This window comes from Chiloscyllium punctatum, chromosome 10 (genome assembly GCF_047496795.1).
Source record: "Chiloscyllium punctatum isolate Juve2018m chromosome 10, sChiPun1.3, whole genome shotgun sequence".
NCBI classification, from domain to species: Eukaryota; Metazoa; Chordata; class Chondrichthyes; order Orectolobiformes; family Hemiscylliidae; genus Chiloscyllium; species Chiloscyllium punctatum.
The window spans coordinates 101,718,094-101,730,177 of record NC_092748.1 but is presented as its reverse complement, the minus strand read 5'-3'; positions in this window follow the sequence as shown (position 1 = coordinate 101,730,177).

Sequence of the window (12,084 nt, the reverse complement as noted above, 5' to 3'; positions counted from 1 at the left end):
AAAGAGATACTCCATCTGAAGGGGGACTCAGCCTGAATGGATATTTAGTTTGGAGAATTTGGAGGTAGGAGAAAGTGAGGACTGCAGATGCTGGAGATCAGAATCAAAAGGAGTGGTGCTGGAAAAGCACAGCCATTCCCAGCTACCTTCCCCCAGCCCTGCCCCTCCCATTTATCTCACAAACTCCTTAAGCACCCCCCTCCCCTCCCCCAAACTCCCACATTCCTAATGAAGAGATTATGCTTGAAACGTCAACTCTCCTGCTCCTTGGATGCTGCCTGACCAGCTGTGCTTTTCCAGCACCACACTTTTTGAATTTGGAGGTAACACGGAAATTTGGTGCAGAGAGAACTGGGTGTTTTTTGCATATTTTTCTGGCCAATAGTTTATAAGGATAAATTATTTTTAACAGGACAAAGTCCAGGTTCAGCAGCCCAGCACAAAGTAAAGAGTGACATCACAGAAAAACCATAAGTTCATTAGCTGGTAATAGCTGCTATTTTGACCACCTGGTAAACATTAATTTCAGGTTGAAGATAAACAAGAGAAAAGTTTACAGATTAAAAACTTAACAATCAATAGGAATTCTTTTTAAAAATTAAGAACTAAATAAATAAACTCGAGATGCAAGGGCAGGCAATGTGTACGACCTGTATGACTTAGAAGCTGGTGGCCTCCATTGTAATTTATCTGGAGCAACTGTAGGTTTCTGGAGGAAGCTCCAGAATATTTGAAGCTCAGAGCTGATGATCTGAAACCTGTGCTTAAAATATTACAACACCAGGGAGTGGAAGAATTACCTGGACCATGTGTATCAGAAGGCAGAAATTCAGGGAGCTAGGGCAGAAGCTTACAGATTGAAGAAACAGAGTTAGAACATAGAACATAGAACAATAAAGCGCAGAACAGGCCCTTTGGCCCTCGATGTTGTGCCGACCTGTGAACTATTCTCAGCTCATCCCCCTACACTATCCCATCATTATCCATGTGCTTATCCACGGATTGTTTAAATCTCCCTAATGTGGCTGAGTTAACTACATTGGCAGGTAGGGCATTCCACGCCCTTATCACTCTCTGAGTAAAGAACCTGCCTCTGACATCTGTCTTAAATTGACCACCCCTCAATTTGTAGTTATGCCTTCTCGTACAAGCTGACATCATCATCCTAGGATAAAGACTTTCACTGTCTACCCTATCTAATCCTCTGATCATCTTGTATGTCTCTATCAAATCCCCTCTTAGCCTTTTTCTTTCCAATGAGAACAGACCCAAGTCTCTCAGCCTTTCCTCATAAGACTTCCCTCCAGACCAGGCAACATCCTGGTAAATTTCCTCCACACCTTTTCCAATGCTTCCACATCCTTCCCAAAATATGCGACCAGAACTGTATACAATATTCCAAGTGTGGCTGCACCATCGTTTTGTATAGATGCAGCATGATATTACGGTTCCGGAACTCAATCCCTCTACCAATGAAACCTAACACACCGTATGCCTTCTTCACAGCACTATCCACCTGGGTGGCAACTTTCAGGGATCTATGTACATGGACTCCAAGATCTCTCTGCACATCCACACTACCAAGAATCTTTCCATCGCTGCTTTCTTTCAGAAAACCAGTTTCTAATCCAAACTGCTAGATCACCCTCAATCCCATGCCTCTGCATTTTCTCCAGCAACCTACCATGTGGAACCCTATCAAAGGCTTTACTGAAGTCCATGTATACCACGTCAACTGCCCTACCCTCATCTACATGCTTGGTCACTTTCTCAAAAAACTCAATGAGGTTTGTGAGACACAACCTGCCCTTGATGAAACCATGTTGACTATCTGAAATCAAATTGTTGCTTACTAGATGATTATAAATCTTATCTCTTATAATCCTTTCCAAAACCTTTCCTACACAGAAGTAAGGCTCACTGGTCTATAATTACCTGGGTCATCTCTACTCCCCTTCTTGAACAAGTGTACAACATTTGCAGTGCTCCAGTCCTCTGGTACTAAACCTGTAGACAATGACGACTCAAATATCAAAGCCAAAGGCACTGCTATCTCCTCCCTCGCTTCCCAGAGAATACTCGGATAAATCCCATCGGGCCCAGGGGACTTGTCTACTTTCACTTCTTCTAGAATTGATAACACCTGTGCATTATTAACCTCGATCCTTTCTGGTCTAATATCTCATACTTCATTCTTCTTCTCTACAATATTCTGCTTTTTCAGAGTGAAAACCGATGAGAAATGTTCATTTAACACCTCTCCGATCTCCACAGGGTCCACACTCAACTTCCTATTTCTGTCTTTGACTGGCCCTATTCCTACCAAGTCATCCTTTTATTCCTCACATAGGGTTTAGGGTTCTCCTTTATTCTATTTGCTAAAGACTGCTCGTGTCCTCTCTTTGCTCTTCTTAACTCATTTTTTAAATCCTTCCTAGCTGATCTGTAACTCTCCATTGCCTCATCTGTACCATCTTGATCCATCAACACGTAAGCTTCCATCTTCTGCTTAACAAGAGATGCAATTTCTGTAGTAAACCATGGTTCCCTTACCTTATCACTTCCTCCCTGCCTGACAGGGACATACCTATCAAGGGCACGCAATATCTATTCCTTAAACCAGCTCCACATTGCCATTGTCTGCATCCCCTGCATTTTGCTACCCCATTCTATGCATCCTAATTCTTACCTAATCACCCTAATTGTCCTTGCCCCTCGATAACTCTTGATCTGTGGCATGTACCTATCCCATTCCATCACTAAACTAAACGTAACTGAATTATGGTCACTCTCTCCAAAGTGCTCACCTACAACTAAATCAAACACCTGGCCTGGTTCATTACCAAACACCAGATCCAGTGTGGCCTCACCTCTTGTCAGCCCTTTGACATACTGTGTCAGGAAACCCTCCTGTACACTTTGGACAAAAATGTATCCATCCGATGTACTAGAGTTATAGCATTTCCAGTCAATGTTGGGAAAGTTAAAGTCCCCCATAATGACTACCCTGTTCCTTTCACTCCTACCCAGAATAATTTTGCCAATCCTCTCTTCCATCTGCTTGGACCTCTGCGGAGGCCATAAAAAAACTCCCAGCAGTGTGACCTCTCCTCTCCTGTTTCTAACCTCTGCCCACACTGCCTCAGTAGATGAGTCCTCGTCAAAAGTTCTTTCAGCCATCATTATACTATCCTTGACTAACAAGGCCACACCTCCCCCTCTTTTACCACTTGCCTGTTCTTAATGAAAGATATAAACCCTGGAACCTGCAACATCCATTCCTCACCCTGCTCTATCCATGTCTCCGAAATTGCCACAACATCAAAGTTCCAGGTACATATCCATGCTGCAAGCTCACCTACCTTATTTCGGATACTTCTGGCATTGAAGTAGGCACACATCAAATCAGTTTGCTATCTGCCAGCACATTGCTATGACCCTGAAATCCTGTCCCTTTCCTCCCTACTCTCATCCTCCTGTGCACTGCAACTACACCTCAATTTCCCATCCCCCTGCTGAGCTAGTTTAAACACACCTGAATAGCACTAGCAAATTTCCCACCCAGGATATTAATACCCCTCTGGTTCAAGTGAAGACTATCCTGTTTGTACCGGTCCCACCTTCTCCAGTAGTTATCTCTGGCTTGTCACACGTGCCAAGTGTTAGCAAAACGAGTAATACAGAGAGAGAGAGCAATTGAACACGTGGGTACAGAGATGGTGCAGGAGGAAAGAATTCAGATACCTAGATAATTGGAGCTCATTCTGGGGTAGGTGGGACCTCGACAAACAGGATGGTTCACACCTGAACCAGAGGGCTATGAATATCCAGGGAGGAAATTTGCTAATGTACTTCAGAAGGGTTTAAACTAATTCAGGGGTAGGGGGGAGGTGTAGGGGGACCTGAATTGTAGCTCCAGTGTACAGGAGTTTGAGAGTAGTGAGGTCATGAATAAGGTTTCAGTATCACAGGAGTGTACCAGCAGGCAGGAACATGGTTTGAAGTATGTCTACTTCAACGCCGAGAGCATCTGGAATAAGGTGAGAAAACTTGCAGTGCAGGTTGGTACCTGGGACTTGGATGGAGGTATGGATAGAGCAGGACAAGAATGGTTGTTGCAGGTTCTGGGGTTTAGATGTTTCAGTAAGATCAGGGAAGGAGGTAACAGAGGGGGACGTGTGGTATCGTTAGTCAAGGACAGTATTACAGTTGCAGAAAGGACGTTTGAGGACTCATCTACTGAGATAGTATAGGCTGAGGTTAGAAGCAACAAAGGAGATGTCACCCTGTTGGGAGTTTTCTATAAGCCTCCAAATAGTTCCAGAGATGTAGAGAAAAGGATTGCAAAAATGATTCTGGATAGGAGCGAAAGTAACAGGGTAGTTATTATGGGGGACTTTAACTTTCCAAATATTGACTGAAAATGCTATAATTCGAGTATTTTAGCTGGGTCAGTTTTTGTCCAATGTGTGCAGGAGGGTTTCCTGACATAGTATGTGGATAGGCCAATAAGAGGTGAGGCCACACTGGATTTGGTATTGAGTAATGAACCAGGACAGGTGTTGGATTTGGAGGTAGGTGAGCACTTTGGTGATAATGACCACAATTCGGTTACTTTTATTTCAGTGATGGAAAGGGATAGGCATATACCACAGGGCAAGAGTTATAGCTGGTGGAGAGGCAATTATGATGCGTTTAGGCAAGAATTAGAGTGCATAGGATGGGGAGGCAAACTGCAGGGGATGTGCACAATTGAAATGTGATGCTTGTTCAAGGAACAGCTACTGTGTATCCTTGATAAGGATGTACCTGTCAGGCAGGGAGGAAGTGTTCGAGCAAGGGAACCGTGGTTTAATAAAGAAGTTGACTCTCTTGTCAAGAGAAAAAAGGAGGCTTATGTAAAGTTGAGATGTGAAGGCTCAGTTAGGGCACTTGAGAATTACCTGTCAGCCAGGATGGACCTAAAGAGAGAGCGAAAAAGAACCAGGAGGGGACATGAGAAATCTTCAGTAGGTAGAATCAAGGAAAATCCTAAAGCTTTCTATAGGTATGTCAGGAATAAAAGAATGACTAGGGTAAGATTAAGGCCAGTCAAGTACAGCAGTGGGAAGTTGTGCGTGGAGTCTGAAGAGCTAGGAGAGGTGCTAAATGAATATTTTTCATCAATATTCACACAGGAAAAAGACAATGTTGTTGAGGAGAATACTGAGATACAGGCTATTAGACTAGATGGGATTGAGATTTACAAGGAAGAGGTGTTAGCAGTTCTGGAAAGTGTGAAAATAGATAAGTCCCCTGGGCCGGATGGGAGTTATCCTAGAATTCTCTGGGAAGCAAGAGAGGAGATTGCAGAGCCTTTGGCTTTGATCTTTATGTTGTCATTGTCTACAGGAATAATGCCAAAAAGACGGTGCTATTTTCTGGGTCTGTAGATTGTGAAGGAGCAAAGATGGCCTTTAGTAGAGTGATGTAGGAGTTTGGGGAGAGTTTCCATATTACTGATGATTATGTTAGCAGGAAGTGTCTTTCGTTGTGAATCCTATCAATTGCATGGATCGGTTGGAGCAACAGTTAGAGGCAATCTACAAGAGCTAGAGGATGTAATGTATGGCAATTATAGGAAGGGAGAAATGCCATAGATACAGTCAGGTAGATGGGTTAACTCCAGGAAAGGTAGGAGGGGTAGGCAGGTAGTCTTCTGTGGCTATCCCAATCTCAAACAAAAATGCTGCTTTAGAAAATGTAGGGTGTGATGGACTCTCAGGAGAATGTAGCATGATCAGTCAAGTTTCTAGTATCAAGACAGGCTCTAATATAATGAGGGTTATGTCAGGTTCCAAGTGATCGATTGTGTTAGGGGACTGTGCAGTCAGAGGCACAGACAGGTATTTCTGCGGGTAGCAATGAAAAATCAGAATGGTGTATTGTCTCCCTGGTGCCAGGATCAAGGGTGTCTCAGACAGGGTGCAGAATGTTCTCAAAGGGGAGAAGGACTAGCAGGAGGTCATTGTACACATTGGAACCAACAACACAGGATGGGAAAAGGATGAGATTCTGAAGGAAGAATACAGAAAGTTAGGCAGGGATTTAAAAAGGAGGTCCTGAAGAATAGTAATATTTGGATTACTCCCTGTGATACAAGCTAGTGAGGGCAGGAGTAAGAGGATAGAGTAGATGAATGCATGGCTGAGGAGCTGGTGTATGGGAGAAGGATCCACATTTTTGGATCATTGGAATCTCTTCTGGGGTAGAAGTGACCTGTACAAGAGGGATGGATTGCACCTGAATTGGAAGGGGACTAATATACTAACAGGGAGATTTGCTAGAGCAGCTCAGAAGGATTCAAACTAGTAAGGGGCGGGGTGGGAGGTGGAACCCAGGGAGACAGTGAGGAAAAAATCAATCTGAGATTGGTACAGTCAGGAGAAGGAGTGAGTCACACAGTCAGGGCAGGAAGGAAAAAGCAGAGAACAAGGTAGGACTAATAAATTAAACTGCATTTACTTTGATGCAAGTGGCCTAACAGGGAAGGCAGATGAACTCAGGGCTTGGTTAGGAACATGGGACTGGGATAACATAGCAATTACAGATATGTGGCCCAAGGATGGACGGGACTGGCAGCTTAATATTCCAGGATACAAATGCTATAGGAAGAATAGAAAAGGGGGCAAGAGAGGAGGGGGAGTGGTGTTTTGATAAGGAATAGCATTACTGCTGCACTTGAGAGGATATTCTTAGGAATACACCCAGGGACATTATTTGGATGGAACTGAGAAATAAGAAAGGGATGATGACCTTATTGTGATTGTATTATTGAGCCTCCAATAGTTAGCGGGGAATTGAGAAACAAATTTGTAAGGAGATTTCAATTATCTATAAGAATAATAGAGTGGTTATGGTAGGGGATTTTAACTTTTCAAACATAGACTGGGCTTGCTATAGCGTTAAGGGTTTAGATGGAGAGGAATTTGTTGAGTGTGTACAAGAACATTTTCTGATTCAGTATGTGGCTATTCTTACTAGAGAAGGTGCAGAATTTGATCTACTCTTGAGAAATAAGGCAGGGCAGGTGACTATGGTGTCAGTGTGGGGGCACTTTGGGGCCAGTGACCATAATTCTATTAGTTTTTAAATAGTGATGGAAAAGGATTAACTGGATCTAAAAACTGGAGTTCTAAATTGGAGGAAGGCTAATTTTGACGACATCAGGCAAGAACTTCCAAAAGCTGATTGAGGGCAGATATTCACGGGTAATGGGATGGCTGGAAAATGGGAAGCCTTCAGAAATGAGATAATGAGAATCCAGAGAAAGCATATTAATGTTAGGGTGAAAGGCAAGGCTAGTAGGTGTAGGCAATGCTGGATGAAGAGAGAAATTAAGGGTTTGGTTAAGAAAAAGAAGGAAGCATATGTCAGGTACAGACAGGAGAGATTGAGTGAATCCTTAAAAGATTATAAAGGCAGTAAGAGTATACTTAAGAGGGAAATTTGGAGGGCAAAAAGGGGACATGAGATAGCTTTGGCTAATGTTAAGGAGAATCCAAAGAGTTTTTACTAATACATTAAGGACAAAAGGGTAACTAGGGAGAGAATAGGGCCCCTCAAAGATCAACAAGGCAGCCGATGTGTGTAGCCACAGGAGATAAGGGAGATTCTAAACGAGTATTTTGCATCAGTATTTACTGTGGAGAAAGACATGGAAAATATAGAATGTGAGGAAATGGATGGTGGCATCGTGAAAAATGTCTGTATTACAGAAGAGGTGGTGCTGGACCCGATCAGGTGTACCCTAGAGCTCTGTGGGAAGCTAGGGAAGTGATTGCTGGACCCCTTGCTGAGATATTTGTATCGTCTATAGTCACAGGTGAGGTGCCAGAAGACTGGAAGTTGGCTAAGGTAGTGCCACTATTTAAGAAAGGTGGTAAGGAAAAGCCAAGGAAATATAGACCAGTGAGCCTGTCATCGATGGTGGGCAAGTTGTTGGAGGGAATCCTGAGGGACAGGATTTACATGTATTTGGAAAGGCAAGGACTGATTAGGAATAGTCAGCATGGCTTTGTGAATGGGAAATTATGGCTCACAAACTTGATTGAGTTTTTTGAAGAAGGAACAAAGAGGATTGAAGAGGGCAGAGTGGTGGACATGGTCTATATGGACTTCAGTAAGGTGTCAAGCAAGGTTCCTCCTGGGAGACTAGTTAGCAAGGTTAGATCTCGTGGAATACAGGGGGAACTAGCTATTTGGATACAGAACTGACTCAAGGTTTGAAGACAGAGGGTGGTGGTGGAAGAATGCTTTTCAGACTGGAGGCCTGTGACTAGTGCAGAGCCAGAAGGATTGGTGCTGGGTCCACTATTTTTTGTCATTTATATAAATGATTTGGATGTGAACATAGGAGGTATTGTCAGTAAGTTTGCGGATGACACCAAAATTGGAGGTGTAGTGGACAGCAAAGAAGGTTACCTCAGTGTACAATTAAATCTTGATCAAATGGGCCAATGGGCTGAGGAGTAGCAGATGGAGTTCAATTTAGATAAATGTGAGGTGCTGCATTTTAGAAAAACAAATCAGAGCAGGATTTACATACTTAATGGTAAGGTCCTGGGGAGTATTGCTGAACAAAGAAACCTTGAAGTGCAGGTTCGTAGCTCCTTGAAAGGGGAGTCACAAGTAGATAGGATAGTGAAGAAGGCGTTTGGTATGCTTTCCTTTATTGGTCAGAGTATTGAGTACAAGGGTTGGAAGGTCATGTTGCGGCTGTACAGGACATTAGTTAGGCCACTTTTGGAATATTGCATGCAATTCTGGTCTCCTTCCTATCGGAAGGATGTTGTGAAACCTGGAAGGATTCAGAAAAGATTTACAAGGATGTTGCCAGAGTTTGAGAATTTGAGTTATCGGGCGACATTGAATAGGCTGGGGCTATTTTCCCTGGACTGTCACAGGCTGAGGGGTGACCTATTAGAGGGTTATAAAATCATGAGGAATATGGATAGGATAAATCGACAAAGTGTCTTCCCTGGGGTGGGGAAGTCCAGAACTAGTCAGCATAGGTTTAGGGTGAGAGGAGAAAGATATAAAAGGCACCTAAGGGCAACTTTTTCACGCAGTAGGTGGTACATGTATAGAATGAGCTGCCAGAGGAAGTGGTGGCGGTTCGTACATTTGCAACATTTAAAAGGCATCTGGATGGGTATATGAATAGGAAGGGTTTGGAGGGATGTGAGCCAGGTGCTGGCAGGTGGGACTAGATTGGGATATCTGGTCGGCATGGATGGGTTGGAACGAAGGGTCTGTTTCCATGCTGTACATCTCGATAACTCGAAAAGAAGGTTAAGAGGTGACTTAACAGAGTCATACAAGATGTTCAGAAGATTAGATAGGGTGGACAGTGAGAGCCTTTTTCTTCGGATGGTGATGACGAACATGAAGGGACATTGCCTTAAATTGAAGGACGACCGATTAGGACAGATGTCAGAGGTAGGTTCTTTACTCAGAGAGTAGTAAAAGCATGGAATGCCCTGCTTGCAACAGTAGTGGACTGCCAACTTTAAGGGCATTTAAATGGTCATTGGATAAACATGTGGATGATAATGGAATAGTATAGGTTAGGTGGGCTCTAGATTGATTTCACAATTCGGCACAACATCAAGGGCCAAGGGCCTGTGCTGCACTGTAATGTTCTATATTTTATGTTCTATCCAAGGATAAGCATCCTATTCAAAGGACAGGCAGATGGATAGAGGGGGTGAAGTTGCCTTGTTCATAAAAACTAAAATTAAATTGATAGACAAAGCGATATGGGGTCAAAAGGCATAGGATCTGTGTGGGTAGAGTTGAGGAATGGCAAAGCAAAAAAGACTGACAGAAGTTACATACAGGCCTCCTAGCAGTAGGCAGGATGTAGGGAAAAAAATAAATCAGAAGATAGGAAAGGCATATAAGAAAGGCTCCATTACAATGATAATGGGGAGGGCTTAAATATGCAGGTGAACTGGGAAAACCAGGTTGGTAGCAGATCTCAAGAAAAGGAATTTTTGGAATGTCCGCATGATAGGTTTTTGGAGCAGATTGTGACAAAGTGCACTACAGAACAGCCAATTCTGGATTTGGTGATGTGTGATGAGGCAGGCTTGATTAGGGAGCTTAAGATGCAGGATCCCATTGGGGACAATGACCATAATATGATAAAATTTGAGAGGGAGAAGTTGGAATCAGATGGAATGGTATTATAACTGAGTCAAAGTAACTACAAACACATGTGTGAGGAGATGGCCAGAGTTGATTAGAAGGGAAGCCAAGCAGGGAAGATGGTGGAGCAGCAATGGCAGGGGTTTCTGGGGGGTAATTCAAGAGCCGAAATTTATCTCAAGGAAGAAGAAACGTACAAAGGGAGGATGAGACAACCATGGCTGTCAAGGAAAGTCAGGGACACCTTAAGAGCAAAAGAAAAAGCATGCAATGTGGTGAAGATTAATGGAAGCCAGGGGATTGAGAAGCCTTTAAAAACCAGTCAAGGATAACCAAAAATATCAATAAACAGGAGAAGATGAAATATGAAGGTAAGCTAGATAGTAACGTAAGAGAAGATTGCAAGAGTCTGATCAGAAATAGGAAAGGTATGAGAGAGGCAAGAGTGGAAATTGGACAGTTGGAAAATTGGGCTGGAGAAGTAGTAATGGAGAACAAAGAAATGACGGAGGAACTGAATTGGTACTTTGCATCAGTCTTCATAGTGGAAGACACCAGTAACATACCAGAACTTCAAGAGGGCCAGGCGTCAGTGTAGTGGCCATAATTAAGGAGAAGGTGCTAGGGAATTTGAAAGGTCTGAAGGTGAATAAATCACCTGAACCAAATAGACTACACCACAGAGCTGATGAATTTGTGGAGGCATTGGTGGTGATATTTCAGATTCGTTAGAGTTAGGGAGGATCCCAGAAGTTTAGAAAATGGCCAATGTAACACCCCTGTTAAAGAAGATAGAAGGCAGAAAATGAGAAACTATAGAAAAAAAAACAGAGAATTGTGAATGCTGGAAATCAGTATCAAAAATTGCTGGAAAAACGCAACAGGTCAGGCAAAATCTGTGGAGAGAAGGTAGAGTTAATGCTTAGGGTCCAGTGACTCTTCTTCAGAACACTGATCTGGTCTCTCCGGGTTCAAAAATGTTTCAATTATGTTTGTGACAGCCCTTTGGATTCCCCCATCACCACCAGCTGTTTCAGTTTTGCCAGGACCAGATCCTTCTATGTCCATAGTCTAATATTGTCAGCTGTGGCTGGAAATGTGTCCAGAAAATTAAAAACCGTTACAGACTCTTCCAGTGGTGATACCACCGGTGGTGTATCTGCCAGTGGGAGGCAGCTCAACATATCCGCATTTGTTACTTGGCATGTAACTGCTAGAGCTAGAATACCCTGACTTGGGAAGAACCAGCCACTCCCCTCCCATTGTTAAACTATTTTAAAAAGACCAAAAGGCTCTTACACTATTGATTCAGTTAAAAATCACACACAGCACGTTATAGTCCAACAGGTTTATTTGGAAGCACTAGCTTTTGGAGCACTGCTCCTTCATCAGGTAGCTGTGGAGCAGGACCATAAGATACAGAAATTATAGGAAAACATTACAGTGTCTTGGAGCTGAAATGATATATTGAACAAACCTAGATTGCTGTTAAATCTTTCATCTTTTAAAATGGGTTGCAGGTTTTGGTTCATTAATATGTCGATCCCAGAACTTCTTTTAAGTCACATTCTCGAGAAAACATACAGTTTTATGAAAAATAGGTGACATCTCAGCTCAGACAACGCATTAAAAGTGTGAAATTAGAGTCCTCTTGACTGAGGTATTTTTTTATATGACACTGTAATCTTTTGCGATAAATTCTTTGTCTTATGGTCCTGCTACACAGCTACCTGATGTAGGAGCAGAGCTCCGAAAGCTAGTTAGTGCTTCCAAATAAACCTTTTGGATATAACCTGATGTTGTGTGATTTTTAACTTTGTCCATCCAACTCCAACACCAGCTCCTCCACATCATGACTATTGATTCAGGTTAGCTCCCAAGCTACTTTGGAAC